This window comes from Grus americana, chromosome 2, assembly GCF_028858705.1.
Source record: "Grus americana isolate bGruAme1 chromosome 2, bGruAme1.mat, whole genome shotgun sequence".
NCBI classification, from domain to species: domain Eukaryota; kingdom Metazoa; phylum Chordata; class Aves; order Gruiformes; family Gruidae; genus Grus; species Grus americana.
This window is the reverse complement of record NC_072853.1, coordinates 166321656-166337745: the sequence shown is the minus strand read 5'-3', so window position 1 is coordinate 166337745 and position 16090 is coordinate 166321656. Positions and strand designations below refer to the sequence as shown.

The 16090-nt window shown below is 45.7% G+C and overlaps 1 protein-coding gene across 1 annotated transcript in view; it reads left to right on the top strand.

The window, feature by feature from the left end:
* The window catches only part of WNT3A (Wnt family member 3A), an 87424-nt gene that overhangs the window by 50855 nt on the left and 20479 nt on the right, over positions 1–16090 (top strand). The gene's annotated exons all lie outside the window — the stretch shown is intronic.

The window sequence follows — 16090 nt, the reverse complement described above, 5'->3', positions numbered from 1 at the left end:
AGGGTACCTTTCAACATAAATTATCGTATGATCCTATGCCCCTTGGAAGAAACACAAAGGATTATTGTGTTTTCAGTGGTCAAGCTGGACGTCTGGCTCCTTTTCTGACCCCATGGCATTTCATGCTGCATTTTCAGCTCTCTCGATGATAGCAGAGAGGAAATGATGGGCTGTTGGGGATGGTTCCTAGGGGCTGGACTTATCAGATACCATCAGTTTTGATACCATAATGGGATACAATGAAGATCAAAGGCCTGAGGAAATCGCCATTAGTTAATGGTTCTTCTTTCATTGGTTATGAAGGTGGCAAATTAAGACAGGTTGCTAATTCGGGCAAATACTTCTGACACAGCACCCATTAATATAAGTGGGAGCTCTTGGAAATGTTTTGCCCCAAGTTGCTGATTACAGTGGGATTTAAGCACTTCGCTAACTCTGAGTATCTGGTCTTTTCCCCTGTAAGTTGGCAGGAGCCTATTTTAGCCCGTAAGAACTGTTTTATCCTTCTTTGCCCTTGTAGCATGATTTTTAAAGTCCAGCCTGCTCCTGCTGGTCTCAATAACTCTGGATCAAGAGTTTGATCTGCCTTTCCCTTTAGCACAATGAGGCTCATCCAAGAGGCAGACTCACTTTACATCTGATTCCTGCCCTGATGGTAAGTCCAGGTGCCCTACGCAGAGCTGTGCAGGAATATGGCTGCATCCTTTTAGGAGAGCACCAGCAGAAAAGGCTTGGAAATCCTCTTTCCTTTCTTTCCTTCTTTTTTGGTTTCGCAAAAGAGTAACAGTTACAGGTTCCTCACAGTCTGAGAGTTGGAATTACTTTGTCTGGAATAGTGGAGTAGCACCATTTGACTTCGTATGAGAGATGAGGGAGCATCTTGGATAGTTTCAGGGAATTTCCTGAGTTGGTATATGTAGCTGATCTACACCAGCCTTGGGGCATGTTCTTCCAGTGCTTGCCATCTGGAGACAGGGGGTTGGTTTGTTTTTCCCCTGCTGCATTACTGAGAAGAGACTTGGGCACTTCTTTTTGCAAGAATTTTGAAAAATAGGGCAGCCAAGGGAAAGCAAAGCCTTGATTTGTATCATGGCAGGGCGTCCATGAGCCAGAACAGATATTTTGCATGCACCCAGCAGGAGAAGGGGTGGTTTCAGCTGGTGGGGTTACCCCGTTAGACCTGGGGTTAGCTGGTTGGAGCTGAGGCACCGTATTAACGTTGGTGTCACTATTCAGGTTTAGCGGTGAGAGATCACCCCAAAATAATTACGCCTGTAAGATCTGCAGTGTGGTGCACTTAAGCCCATATCAAAGTGTCATACCACAATGTTTTGCATGCAATTAAAGCACCCGTTCTGGGTACATCACTCCTGGGTGACTACAGCAGTTGAATTAGGCCAGCAGAGCCAAGCTGAGTATTTTTCCCCTGCACGCAAACCCAACGTGACATGCCCAAGTTCATTCACTGGGCACAGGCAGTAAGTGAACCAGATAACCCAATGTCTGTGCCTCGTCACAAGGCTGGATGTCCTCGAGGACACATGGAGCACCTCGTGCTCCCACATGGTCTCGGATTAGATGCTCCACATCTCCTGTAGCAATTGTACCCTGTGCACGAGGAAAGCGATCCTCACCTCCTCACTGACCGAAGGAACCCCATTCCCACAAGCTGCCAAACGCTCTTATCTCACAACAGTGTCGACACAAAAAGTCTGTCCCTGCTTGAGACTGCAGGTTTTCAGTAGCTGGGCTCAGGGAGGGAAAGAAGGCTGGGACGATTTCATAAGTGAAGAATGTTGTTCCTTGAGGGAGAATCAAACCACCCTTCAGTTTTGCTTCACCTACAGCAGGAGGGGGGAGAAAAAAAACAGCTCAGTCACATTCTTGTGCAGCAGATCCCCCAGGGTAGGAACATATTTGAGTTCCTACCCAGAAAGAGAGAAGGAGAAAAGGAGAGAAAGCAAGCAAGCAAGCAAAACTTTATTTTGCAGCTTGGATTTTAAGTCACCCAAGATCTAACTCCAGCTTCTCATTTGAGTCAATAGGGACCCTCTAGTCCCTCAGCACAAACCAGCGTAGCCACTAAAGCAACTCCCTGTTGCCTTACACGACTATCTGCAGCTCTTTCTTTGAAAAGGACCGATTTTAATGCCTTCAGGAAATCCTTTCTAGGTCCAAATCTCACTGAGGCTGCTTCACTGTCTGGGCTGCCCTTGCTGCTTTGGTATCTCATTGCTAATTCAGGGCTAGGCTTGAGCTGTGATTCAGCAGTGCCAAACTGTCACCAGACTCCGGTCCTGTTAAGAGCCATATTCTGATATCTTGTCTAAAACCAGACTCTTTTCCCCCCATCATCCTGTTTATGGAAAGAAATCCCACATGTTTTAGCTACAACTATATTTATGTGTATTTTTTTTTTTAACATTTCCATAGCCACGCCTAATGAATCGCATATTAAACAGCAATGGTATTCATGAGCTCGGCTACAAGGGAATGGTGATGTTCAGGGAATCCAGACCTGCTGCTATTTGGAGGCAATACTTGACAGGCTTGGCCCTATGTCCCTCTAGCTCTTCGTACGTCACTCAGGATATATGAAGAGCAGAAATCCCCCATCCCATCCATCTATTTGATTACTCTGGTTTGCAGGTTCTTGGCTGTGGAATAAATGTTGCCTATTCAAAGGGAACAGAGTCACCTTCCTCGCTGTGCTGTGCTACCTGCATGGGGAATGATTCGGGCATTAGCAGGAGGTGAAATTGCTACAGGGCTGTTGGAAGGGTTTTTTTTCTCCTCCTTTGTGGTCTTGGGAGCATATGAGCAGCTGTGCAGCTCTGTGGAGAAACATTCAGAGCGGTGCCATGGTTGGGTCTTTCTTGCAAAGCACTAGGAAGTAGGTGTCTCGGGTACTTTAGACTATTTGGAATGCAAAGAACAAGATGTCTATATAGGAAAAGAAGTGAGCCTGATCTCTTCTACCTAAACCTACCTATATGTTTATCAATCATATATAAGAGGCTACGGGTAATGTAATTTCTAGTGTCCCAGAAGTTCAAATCTCAACTACTGGACAGCAGAAGGAATCCCTCACTTGAACTTTTCTAACAGAGTAATTTCTAGAGGAAAAAAAATGTTCTCATTTGTTTCTTCACCTGTATGGTGTGAAGCAGTGGAGCAGAACATGGCCATAGCCACAGACCTTAAGTGATCACCTGAGCCACAGCTCATGCCCAGCCACTTACCTGAGAGGTTTGGCGGTTTGTAAGGCAGGTGCTGTATCATCTTTCCGTTCCCAAAGACAAGGGAAGATTGCTGAGTTGCCTTTAAAAATGTACAGGATAAAACATCGGAGGATAAAACATAGTAGAGGGACATGCCATCACTGGCAACAGAAAATGAACTGTGCCACCTAACAGGCATTTTCCATCTCAAACTTAAGTGGAACTTACCGGGAGTTGTGTCTTTTGCCCTGTTTTTAACATTCATGGACTGAAGACACTGTTTAGGTTTATGTTTATGTTGTGGCGCATTTTCTAGTCTCTCAACACCATGTGAACTCTCTTTGAAACTCCTCTGGTCAGAAATATGAACTGATCTCAAGAGAAGTAATACAATAAAAGCTTATCATGGCCCTGTCTCTTTAAAGGACCTCAGCATATAATTAAGTCAAAATAAAAGTTTCCTCCCTCTCCTCCCCCCATTCAATAAAAGTAAATTACCTCAAACTATGTAAGCCCCCAGTTCGTTTAAATTTTAAAAGGGATCCCTTGTCTATCTATTTCTTTCACTCACTCCCACCTCCTTCTGCTAAAGACTGGCTGGGGCTTTAAACCTGCCAGCTGGACTGAGAAATGGTTAATAGTTATTGTGGAGGAGCAGCTTTTAATGAACTATTGAAGAATGATACATTGATGGAGTAATGGGAGTTTAAGTCGCTCTGTAATGAAACAGGTTCTCAGCGCAGACCCATTGTGGTGTAAATACAGCACGTCTCTCCCACTGTTTGGTCAGGACTAAATAGCAGAGGCCAGAGGGGGGTCAGCTTATGGGGTCTCCGCTTTAGTTAATCAATCTGATTGGATTAGGGTCACTGCGATCCCTAATAATGTCAAAGGTTACGCCAAATTGGATTAAATGCTTTGTTGGAGAGGGCTCAGATTCTTTCAGCTTTCGCCGACGGGGCTTGTTTATTAGAGTTTAACACTCGTGCAACCTTGGGAAGCCACACCGTCCCTTTTTGTACGTCGGGGCGTTTGCCGGCGTGCGAGGGGGTTTGAACGAGCTGGGGCGGGTGCGCGCGCGTCCCGTTGCTTTGTCAAGTGTCTGCGCCCGTCGGATGTGCCCTCTGAAGACATATATCAAATTCCCCACTGGACAAATGAGAGCCTAATGGGTGATGCGGAGGCTCGGAGGCATAAATTCATTCCGGAAATAATTGTTGGCCGTCGCCCCTGCTAGAAGGCAAATGACGAGAGCCACAAAAGCAGTGGAGTGACCCACTGTTGGTGTCCCCCTGGGCTAGCCCCATTCCTGTCCAGCAAAGAGATGTTCTTTTTGGTACAGCTCCTGTCTGTGCAGTTACCGGGATGAGCATGGAATGAAATACAGAGTATTCTAGACCACTTGATTGCTTCATTATTAAACCGGGTAGATGTCTTCTAGCATTTCCAACTCAAATCAAGGTGGGATGGGATAGGATGAGATCCTCTTGTCATCTTATCCAGGGAGACCATGAAGAATTACTATTATCTTCACTCATGATGTTCCTGAAGATGACACTGTCCTATAGATGTGGCAGAATATCCTTCAGAAAATGATACCAAATAATCTCTCAAAGGCCACCTGGCAATGGAAAGGGGCAGCAAAAATAGTGTGTTATTGTAAGAAATATGAGATCTCTGGATCTCAAATGCCTCTCTCCTTCCTGCGGTAGAGCGCACACTGCATGTTTATAGCCTGCCAGGACTGTCAGATTATCCAAGCAGACTTCTTGCATGATGCAGACTGGAGATTTCACCTCAAGAATTCTGGAATGAAATCAAAATCTGGATTTGACTACAACATCTCTTCCCAAAGGACATCTTGCCTTGACATACCACCAAGAGACAGACAGTCTATCTACCTCCCCTTTTACAAGTCTCCTCATTTCTAATGCGACACTGCTCTGGTGTTGACAACCAGCCAGTATATTTTCCTTTGCTAGATTCAGAAAAGCTCTTCTAGAACAGAGCATTTTCTTTGCTACTTACACTTTATAAAAAGTTAAAATTGAGGCCTGAAGAAGGGCAGTGGGTCAGCAAAAGTTTGGGTCCATTATGTCAGACAGCGAGACAGGTTGAGGGAGTTCCATTTGATGCTGGGGTCCTCTGGGGCATGATTCGTCTGATGTATTCTAGACAGTTAGGACTAAATTATTCACACCCTGAAGTTTCTACATCTCTCCATCAATCACTGAGGGAATCCAGGGAGACCGGCTCTTGATGAGAAGATTCCTGCTCCCAGGGACCACATGAAGGGCAGAGCAGGCATTTGTCTGTCTCATGAGAGTTGTGGGATTCAAGTCACATCCAGTTTCATACGGGACGCTGGGCACTGCTACTTTTGCAGCTAGACATATTTTGGACTAGGCTTACGTTGCAGCTAGGCTTATTTTGAACTCTAGACCTTTTGGGGATAAGCCTCATGTCTTGTCTCTCTCAAGAAAGCCAAAATGTAGCTGTGTTCATGGGTTGACTCTTTTGTCCCTGTTACTACTGTGGAAGGGAAAGCTTATCTTGTGTCTAGCAAAATCCATGTGAGTTTTTCCCTGGGTTTAGCAAGAACGGAACAAGACTTTTAAATTCAGTTATAATACCTTGGAGACACAAGTCTCCTCCGTATTTTTTTCTTGCTGTGTCATAACAATATCGCTCCACAGGCTCTCTGATAGGCCTGATCTCATCTACCAAAGTTAGATGTCAAAGTCTGAGCTAGTCACCCCAGGCTCCCTTTGTAGTCAGTGGAGAGCAATCGGCATCTCCAGAGAGCAATTCATCTGACCTATCTTAGACACCTATCTCAGGGTAACATGAATCATACCAAGATGTTTATTTCTCTCCATTGACTATAGAGGGAGCCTAGGGCTACAGGCTCAGACTTCCATGTGTATTTCTTAGAGGCCCAGTTTGGGGGCAAAGAGTTCCCACCCCCCGTCTTTCTCCTGTTAGAAAGCAGTCCTGACATCCAGCCTCTGTCAGAGAGGCCATTTTACTAATGCAAGAACATGGCACTGAAAAGGATCTCCTGGGCTACTGAATACAGGCAGTCCTTTGCTATTTCAGGCATAATCCCATCTCATAATGTCTTGCATGATTTAAAATTAATATGTTTAGCAGATCTCCTCATATTTTCCTGATGGCATTCTGGCACCTCAGCTGTCTCTGTGCCAAATGCTTCCCCCCCTTTCCCTGCTCTAGATCAGACTTCTCCACTTCTGCAATAAAGTAAGGCATGAGCAGAAAGCCACAAGATACTGATCCATCCAGGAGGTTAGTTACATGTAGGAGGTACTCTCTGCTCTCTCATGAAACTCTTCCCAAGAGGATCTGATTTCCAACCACACCCCGTCTACCTCTCCGCTAATGGCAATTTGGGCAGCTGCCCTGGTATCAACAACGGAGATCTACAAACTTTACCCTGTAACTATGGGGAAGGAAACTGGAAGGATCAGGATTGAAAATGTGACTATGCAAGCTCCACTCCACCGTCAAGATGCATAAATACTGTAGGCCACAGGTTTGCCAATGGTGCTGAGAAAAGGACTGGCAGATCCTGGCTCAAGACAGAAGCATCAGTTGTGTTTAGCGTCAGTGTAACTTGATCTTGGAGCTGGGGGATGAGACAGTCATAAGTGCCGGTATGCCGCTGCACTGCCGGAGTCCACGTTCCAGCCCACAGGTACAGAACAGCCCACATTCATAGTTGCAGCATTTCTGAACTGGCTTTTATGTAGCTAACTCAGTACAGGCAGCAGCATCAGAGAGGAAATGCAGTTTGAGGAGACCTAGATGAGCTGTAGCCACATCTCTGCTTTGTAGCCCACATCAGTACTGGGAGATTAGCAGCTCCCACCGAGCCTTGGCAAGATCTGCAAGTTGCAATGGCAGCAAACAGGGATGCTGAGGAAACTTGCCAACATGTTAGTCCCTCAGCCTTTGGGAGCAGGATACCAATGAGGTGGTAGAGGAGCTCCTTCTCTCACTGCTAGAGCTGCTGGTAGGGCCAGGTCACTATCTGAAGGGGTCACATCAGCCTCTTGAGTCTTCAGTGGTATTCAAAGCCAAGCACTGGGCAGCCCTCTGGCACAGTAGGCTAGAACTCAGAAGACTATGGTCAGCATCACATCTGGCTGCATTTGCCTCTCCATCCCCAATGCAACTGGAGGCTGCCCGTGGCCTGGGTTTGGTGGGCTCAAGCGTAGCCTGGGTTTCTTGGCAAGAGGCCCTGACCTCATCACCTCTCCACCTGCAGAGCGATACCGGGTTAAAGATCTGGAATCTGTACAGTTCTCTGGAGATGAGACAGCCCATGCAGACAGCTGTAAACAGCCAACACCTGGAAGCGGGCTGCAAACCAGGGAGATCAGCGATGGTGAAGAGGAAATGGCAGCAATGCCAGGAGACGATCCTGTTTGCTCTCCATGCTCCCTCTACCTCCCACTGCACCAACCCTCATCTGTCAACCCTGAGATGGAAATTTTTCTGGCGACTAAAACATTAGATGGGGGATCAGGGAGGGGAGAAGGAACAAGACAGCCCGTGGCTACAAAACCGGTGGTGTCTCTCCCGGCGGCGAGAGGCACTGGAAACTTCTGCCTCGGGCGGCGTGCACAATGTGATGGGCTGGCAGGGAGCGGGGCTGCATGCAGTTATAGATTTATTTCCTTCCCCCTCCCCTTCCTCCCCTTTCCCTGCTGGGTACATTGCATTCCCCAACTGGGCTCAGGCTGGTTGCAACAAGGAGCTCCCTCTGCTGCATCCCAGAGTGCCAAGTCCAAGCGTGGGAGCTAGTTCTAGACAAAAGGGAACAGTAGAGGGAGCTGATTAGCATCCCTTTGTCCCGGGAGAATCCCAGCCCCAAATAGGCCCTCAGCGCACAACAGGCGGCACAAACACACACACACACACACACACACGCGCGCGTGCATGGACGGGAGCCAAGGAGGGAAATGGGGATGGGGGAGGCTTGGTCACCCTCATCCAAGCGCCGGGGGGAAGGGGGATGCGGTGGGTCTCACCCCTGAGCGCCGATATGGGATGGGTCTTGAACCGGGGTGTACCGTCCTAGGGTCCGCAAGGGTGGTTTTCACCAGCTGAAGAGATAGACGTGCGCCTCTACCAGACAGCCAAAACAAGCAAAGTCTTCTGACAAAGAGGGATCCAAGCCCATGAATGTGGCTTTTCTTCCCTGTGAGATGTGCTACGAGCTGGCAGGGCTGAATAGACGTGGGGATTTTAAGGCCAGAAGGGGCTGTGGGATCATCTGGTTGGATTTCTGTATAAAAAGCAGAGAATTTACTCCTATCCCTCCCCGAGCAGATATGACAGGGCAGCAAGAGGAAAAACAGAGTGTATAAAAATACCCTGCATCCTTCTTTCTGCACTATGGGCTTGCATGGCAGGGGAACAGGGCTGTCTCCTGCAGGGCAGAGAGGGCAGACAGCAGAGGCACTTTTCAGCAGGAGATAGGTTAGCATCTTCCCTGCAAAGGTCTGCTGCAGGAGGAAGTGCGCACCTTGATGGATCAACTTCTCTCATTTCTTGCTCCCTCAGCCCCATCTTTCAGGAAGCACCTCCTTCAAAGAAAGGACTCATCATCCAAAAAGATCCATAGGATTAAGAAAGAGGGAGGGGTCAGCCACCCGGGAGAGGGAATGGTTCAAAAGGATTGTTGTGACTGTGTTTGGATTTCTGTTGTGCATGTGAATGGTGTGCTCATAGGAATGGTTAGGGAACAGTTGACTTAAGACTGAGCAGTGAGGGCAAAGCAAGAGTAAGAGGAAAGCAGACTTTTGGGGATTCCAAAGTCTTGGGGGATACAAAGTCACAGAATCAGAGAGCTTCATGGGAGGCAGCACCCAGCTGAAGTAGTTAAGGACTTCTACTGCTCCAGCGTAGGCAGAGGCGCTGCACAGAAGTGGCATTTTTTTTGGGAAAACAGCATGAGATGGGTGAAGCTGAGGTAGCTGATGACTGTGTGAAGTAGACCCCAAGACATTAAGCAAGGAAGTGCATGGTATGCAGTCTCCTGCTCACATTTAACATAGAATCGTAGAATCATAGAATGGTTTGGGTTGCAAGGGACCTTAAAGATCATCTAGTTCCAACCCCCCTGATGCGGGCAGGGACACCTTCCCCTCCCATGGATCACTGAGATGCTTCTGGAGAGTGTTGCCTACAGCAGATCACTGTAAGATGGGCCCATAAAAAATGGCTATAGATATGTCACAATATGGATATGCTTTAGGGAAGGACTTGAAGGAAACTGTCATGGTTTTGTTTTGTTTTGGACAGGCTTTTTTAGGAAGTAGAAGGTAGGATCATGAACCTCAGGGAGGGTATGGATCTTTGGCTGTAGGTGACCCTAAAACCTGACAGCAAAGCACAGATAGAAAGCCAGAGAGCCCACCAGACCCTGGGAAACACATAGCCATCCATATGGCTTGAGGTGGAACTCAAGGGTGGGTACAGGTCATGGGCAGAGGAACAGAGAGTGTCTTTCACTTTTTATTTCATCTTGACTCATCTCACCCTTCCTAGAGAAGAAAAACAGTTTACAAAGCATATGTGTTATTTGGCTGGCTTCTCCAGACCCAGCCTGGACCAGTGATGGGGAGCAAGGCAGAAAAGAGAGGTTCTGGTTCTGGCTCTGGCTCTGCTTTTGGATGTGATGGAAACAGTGGAGCAGATTCTCCTTCCTCTGCATCTCTGCTTCCCACGTAGTGCACCACAGAAACAACTGGATACTTCAAAGAGAGTGATACCAAAGTAGGTCATATGTAGGGCCCTGCAGCTCTTGCAACATAATTTACGTAGTTTTATTGGCCTACTTATGACTGTTGCTCTCAAGTTTGATCAACGGGGCAGTAATGCTTCATGGAACGCTTCCTGGTAGGCTGCAGTTTGTTGACTAAGCATCTGGCACAATTTCCTCTCCATTATTTCCAGGTGCTAAATCACATTAAATGATAGCTAATAATTATGGTTTATCCTTTCCTAATCATGCTACTTTCCCAGGGAAGCTGTTGCCACAGGGATGTTGTGGGAGTGTGAATGGGTGGGGAGGGCACAAGGAGATATCTCTGTTCACCCGGAGCCATAAAAAAGTTGGAGACCCCTTAGGCTAGGCACGCAGGATCCAGCCTAGGAGATATTACATCGTGTCAAAAATGTATTTATTTATTTTCTCGTCCAGTTTTCTATCAGAAAAAGCAGCTGCATCAAAATGGAGATGTTTTGCAGGACCCACTCAATTTCAAGGCAAAAATGCACAGCTTTGTCTTTCTTGTTTTGTTTTGCACATTTCAGATAGTTTCATTCAAGTTCTTGAAGACATTTCACTTCTTTTTATTTTGAATGTGACCTTATGTCAAAATAGAAAGTCATTAAACTATCAAAGAAGCACACTGCTGTACCTTTAATATTTTAGGGAATATTGGAGCGTTTTGATATTATTGAAGCTGAATGATTTTATCTTGTCAAACAAAATAATTCTGATGTTAGCAAGATAAAATACTTCAACAGCATAAAATATAATTTTTTCCCCAGTCTCTTATCACATGGAAAAATTCAGACTCTCATATTTTCCAACTGATTTTCAACTGTTAAAAAATAAAACAAAACAGAATTTTCCGTAATATGGTCATTTGATTTTTTGGCCCTCATTAATAGCCTTAGGTATGACATACTCTCCAAACACCTTCATTCTGACAGGTAGTCTAAATTCAGATTAAGTGAGAGTGAAGTATTAGCAGAGGTCTCCTAAGGACCCCTCTAAATTCATGAAGCAGCCTTACAGCTCTATAAAATGAGGGCTGTAACAGGCTCCAAATCCATGACTTATTCTCCTCTGTTATAAACACTGAGTTCTATCATGAAGATGCACCAACAGCAAATTGCACCGATTCTTCTTAGAGAAGAAACAAAAGGTGGAAAAGTATTTTAGAGCTGTGGGGTTTGGTGGAGAAATATGTTTCTGTTTATACAACATTTTGTCTTTCCTAACTGCATTTTGGATATAGATTCCTTGACAGATGAATTTGAAGACATAGATATATCTTCAGAGAAGTAGATGGGAGTTCTGTGGAGCACAGCCAGTCTCTGTTAGATGTTCAGTATGTGTACGGCACAGCAGCACTCTGGTGAGATTTGTAATTGAAACATCATCTGTACCCAGCATCTGAAATGAAGAATATTCTCTCTATTTAGTTTGCCTAAACAGAGTCTTCTCAATCAAAAGTTAATGTGCACATCACTTGCACCTGAACACATCAGAGATGACTTAGTGAGCTTCTGAAGGCAAGACCTTGGCAAATAATAGGTTTTGTAAAGCTCTGTTTATGGCTTTATTAATTATAACCCTGCTCCAAACACATCTCCTTATTGATCCCTGTGGACCAGGAAAGAGTTGAAGAGGATACAAATGTCTTACCATAAAATACTTTAACCTTCCACTGAGCAAGACAATGGAGTCTTGCCTTCTTGTGTTGGTTCTCAAGAGGCCAGATGGACACTGAAGCTTTTGAACTTCTCAGCCAGCAGAAAAGCACCAGCTCGATTTTCACTTCCATGTTTCCAATGTTTATCCCAAGGCTACATGAATTATATCAAATAACCAATAATCAATATGTAAGAATAATAGAATGTAAGAATTAAAAACTCTCTCCGAACATATCTCTATGTTTAACCTGACTTTTCATGTAGGTACTGTGTAGATGGATGATACTCTGCTCAAACAGCCATACTCACCATTACAACTCTGGCGCAAGTCTCATACGCTAGTGCTAACACTAACAAAATAGTAATTATTCAAAGTCTGCAGAGTAGGATAGATGCAATTTAAAAATATATGTATCAGCATTACTGCTCTACTGGAAAAGAGGCTGTAATCACGGGTGTTGCAACTCAGTGAGGTCACTGCGTCAAGCACTCTATTAACTATACATATTTGCCTATTTTATGGGGTTGACCACTAATGTGGTTGACCAAAAGCTGGAAGTATATTGGGCTTTTCTTTCTACGGCTGGGTCTTCTGATATTTGAAAGGCTGTAGCGCTGACTGCTAGTTTGTTAATCCAAGGCTGCACCTTCTCTTGTGAGGTTTATGCTTGCTGATGTTTTAGACTTTTCTTTGGCTTCATCAGCCCCGCCAGGAGAAGGCTGTTCTTAATTCAGACTGGGCAACTGAGCCAGGTAGTCTGGTTTAAAATAACAGCAGAGCTAAACTTAGTACTGATTTGGATCAGACAGTTTGGGATGAATTGCAGTGCAGGATGGTGGATCTTCTTCACTCTACAAGCCGCATGTGACATACATCAGAAAGTCTGGGTAGCGGTGTAGCAGGACTACCTCAGAAGATGATGGTGGCTCCTCTGGAGCTGGCCTGGGCAAGCAAGCCACATGGCAGAGTAATACAGCTCAGCGATACTGGGCTTCTACCCCCCCACGCAAGATAGCCCTGCTGCTAACCAACCACATGCCATAGTCGGGGCAAAGAACCATATGCAAAACATTGGAGAGCCACATGTGATTCAGGAGCTGCTGGAGAGCCACTCCTGCCCTAACAGCTTGAACTTAAGCTACTCACCTGAACTAATACACAAACTGTCTTGCCTTAAAAACTGTTTTAGCCAACTGAGGTTAACCAGTCTCGTTGTTTAGGGCTTACTGGCTGGGAGCTCTTCATTTCTGTGCTTGATCTCACAGCTTTGTGAGACTCTGGGAATCTGCAGGTCGTGGACATTTTGCTTCTTAAGTTAAATATATTTACTCAACAGAACTTTAAGCTTCAGAGACTGGCATGTTGCACTTGGCATTAAAATAAGGGCAAACACAGGCCCTGAAATTTGAAGAATCATAGAATCATAGAATCTTAAGGTTGGAAAAGACCTCTAAGATCATCAAGTCCAACCGTCAACCCAACACCACCATGTCTACTAAACCATGTCCCAAAGTGCCACGTCTACATGTTTTTTGAACACCTCCAGGGATGGTGACTCCACCACCTCTCTGGGTGGCCTGTTCCAATGTTTGACCACTCTTTTGGTGAAGAAATTTTTCCTAATATCTAATTAAATCTCCCCTGACACAACTTGAGGCCATTTCCTCTTGTCCTTTCACTAGTTACTTAGCAACACCCACCTGGCTACAACCTCCTTTCAGGTAGTTGTAGAGAGCAATAAGGTCTCCCCTCAGCCTCCTCTTCTCCAGGCTAAACAACCCCAGTTCCCTCAGCCACTCCTCATAAGACTTGTGCTCCAGTCCCTTTACTAGCTTTGTTGCCCTTCTCTGGACACGTTCCAGCACCTCAATGTCCTTCAAGGATCCCTGCAGTTCCTCACCAAAATCTCTCTTCTTTAATCAATACGACATCTCCAGGGAGAAGTGGAAACCCATTCTCAGCTCCGTTTTGCTCAGCTCTGCTCTCAGTTCCTGAACTCTCTGTAGGCTTCCACCAATCCCCCAAATTACTGTCAAAGTTGATGGTGAAACCCATAACACCTATGCTTATCCAGAATAGAAGACCAAACATGCAGATTAGAAGAAAAGCATGCCAAAATCTTCGCCATTGCCAAGAACCAATAGCAGAAAAATTGCATGTATTCAAGAAAGCCAAGAGGATGGTGGGACCTGGGAGTGATTTATGGGCAGCAGATAACATTTCTTACCAGCATCGGCATTGCTCCACTGCAGGATAGGATAGGGCAGTGAACGGGTGACCCAACTTTAACAGCTTCAACTGGCTGACTGCCTTCCACAACACCTGAGCCCTATTGCTGGTCGCCACTGACATACCCAGCATGGGAGCCATGGCTGAATTTCTGAAGAGAAATGCTCAGCTCAAGAGTAACAGTGTGGTCTCCATGATTAAGCCAGGAACCAAACCTGATTTCCTATAGCCCACTGACAGCTTTCCACCCTCCCCAGCTCATATCCATTGTCGGCACATGCAAAGGCTCCATATCCCACTGCCAGTTGCTTAATCCATTCCTTCCCGCCCCACTGTCAATACAATAATACCCCACTGAGGAGACCCACCCACCAGGAAATCCCCCTTTAACACCCTGCAAAGGAGCAGCCAGATTTATCTCTGACGTTGTTCTGGAAAACTAAATGAGGACTCATCTGCTCTAATCCCCTCTTAAGATTTCAAGATGAGGCCTGTGTTCACATATTAGCATATCTAACAGCTCCTACGTGTGCATTACAAGGCTACTGCTCAATGGAGGTAAATCACGTACCAACACATACTTCAGGTACCCTACTATCTCCCTCTGAAGACATAAATGACTGAGCCTTTGCAACAACCTCATAAAAATGCCTGAAATGAAGACTTGGGTTAAATGGGCTTGGAGATCTTCCTGAAGAATGAATCTCATGACTCATCCACAGCCTTCTGCTAGAGAGGTTAGGGACAGCTCCTTACATGTGACACATAGCATTTCCATTGGCCTTGTTTTTGGCATGGCAGCTGTGACTTCCTTGGTGTAGGTAGGAAATAAGCACTCCAGTCTGAGGACAATTCTGAGATTTCTGCAGCTCCTTTGCACTGGAATGCCAGTGAGGCCTTTCAAGACTTTCACAAGTCATGAAAAGCTTTGAAAAGATCTCAGAATCCTGTAGACAGATGTCAGCCATGGAGCAGCTCAAGTTTTGGGGTAAAGGTGTCCACTTGGGATGTAGGTGACAACATTTTGGTCATTGCTGCTCTTGAGCCTTTGCTGGTTTATGCTGAAAGTCTTAAGTTAGTTAAGGAGCACTGGGAGTGTTAGGGAGCAAGAATTTTCATGACTTGTGGTGAACAGCAGGAGACTGGGTAGGGGTAAGAAGCCCAAGGCCCACCATCAGCATTGACTGGTGTGGCACCCCATTCTGAGTCACGCAAGACTTTTGTGTCCTCACTGTTACACCACCCACTGTGTGCGGCGTGCAACACACCTAGCCTTGTTGTGAGGAGTTGTCCTGAGCAGACTTTTAAATTAAACCACTATTACACAGTTACCTGACGTTGCTGGACACTGGGCTTTCTGACCAAGGTTGTGAATCAGGTCTAGATGATGCTAAACTGAACACTGGGTGATTTGATCTCAGCCTTTTCCCAAGACCCAAACCTAGTTGGTCCTCTGAGGATAAACAAATTCAGATGTTTGCTGTGGTTTTTTGGGCCAAGGTTTCCAACTAACTCTTTCATTTTGGTAGTCCCTGCCTATCTGGAACCAGGAAATACTGACATATCCGCTAAGCTCCTGAATGACGTTGTCTATTAAAGAGACTTGTTGGGCCATGTAATATGCAAGCCCAAGAGTTTTCACTCCTCCCAGCTAACTTGGGAGAAGCATCTGTTTGGAGGGATGCACTTTCAGGCCCATAACCGTCAGAAACTTTGTTGTGCCAGCACAAATCCCAATTCCCCTTGCCGTACGCAGTCCTGCAAGCCTTTTGCTGGCAAGTCTGGAACTGCACTGAAGACATGAGCCATTTGCATGATTAAAGGTTGCAGGACCAAGCTGATTAGAAAGATTCAGCAAATTCTCCAATCAGAGCATTAGCAAAGATCCACTAGGTGAGGAGCTGGCTCTGGGTACGTAGTTGGCTTCTCCTCAGAGTAACTTCCACTGGTTTCCACTGAGAGCTGGAAGTTCTCAGCTTCTCTCAGGATTGATCTCTGCACCTGCAGAGTGAATGCCTGTAAATATTGTTGTGGTTTTGGTGGCTTTTTCTTTATAATATCAAAACCTGCTACTTTGATTAGAGATGGGAGGGGGGGGAAATCTGACTGTTTTCTGGCATTTAGTCCTTAATTGGAATATTCCCCTTGGGTATTTAAAAAAAAT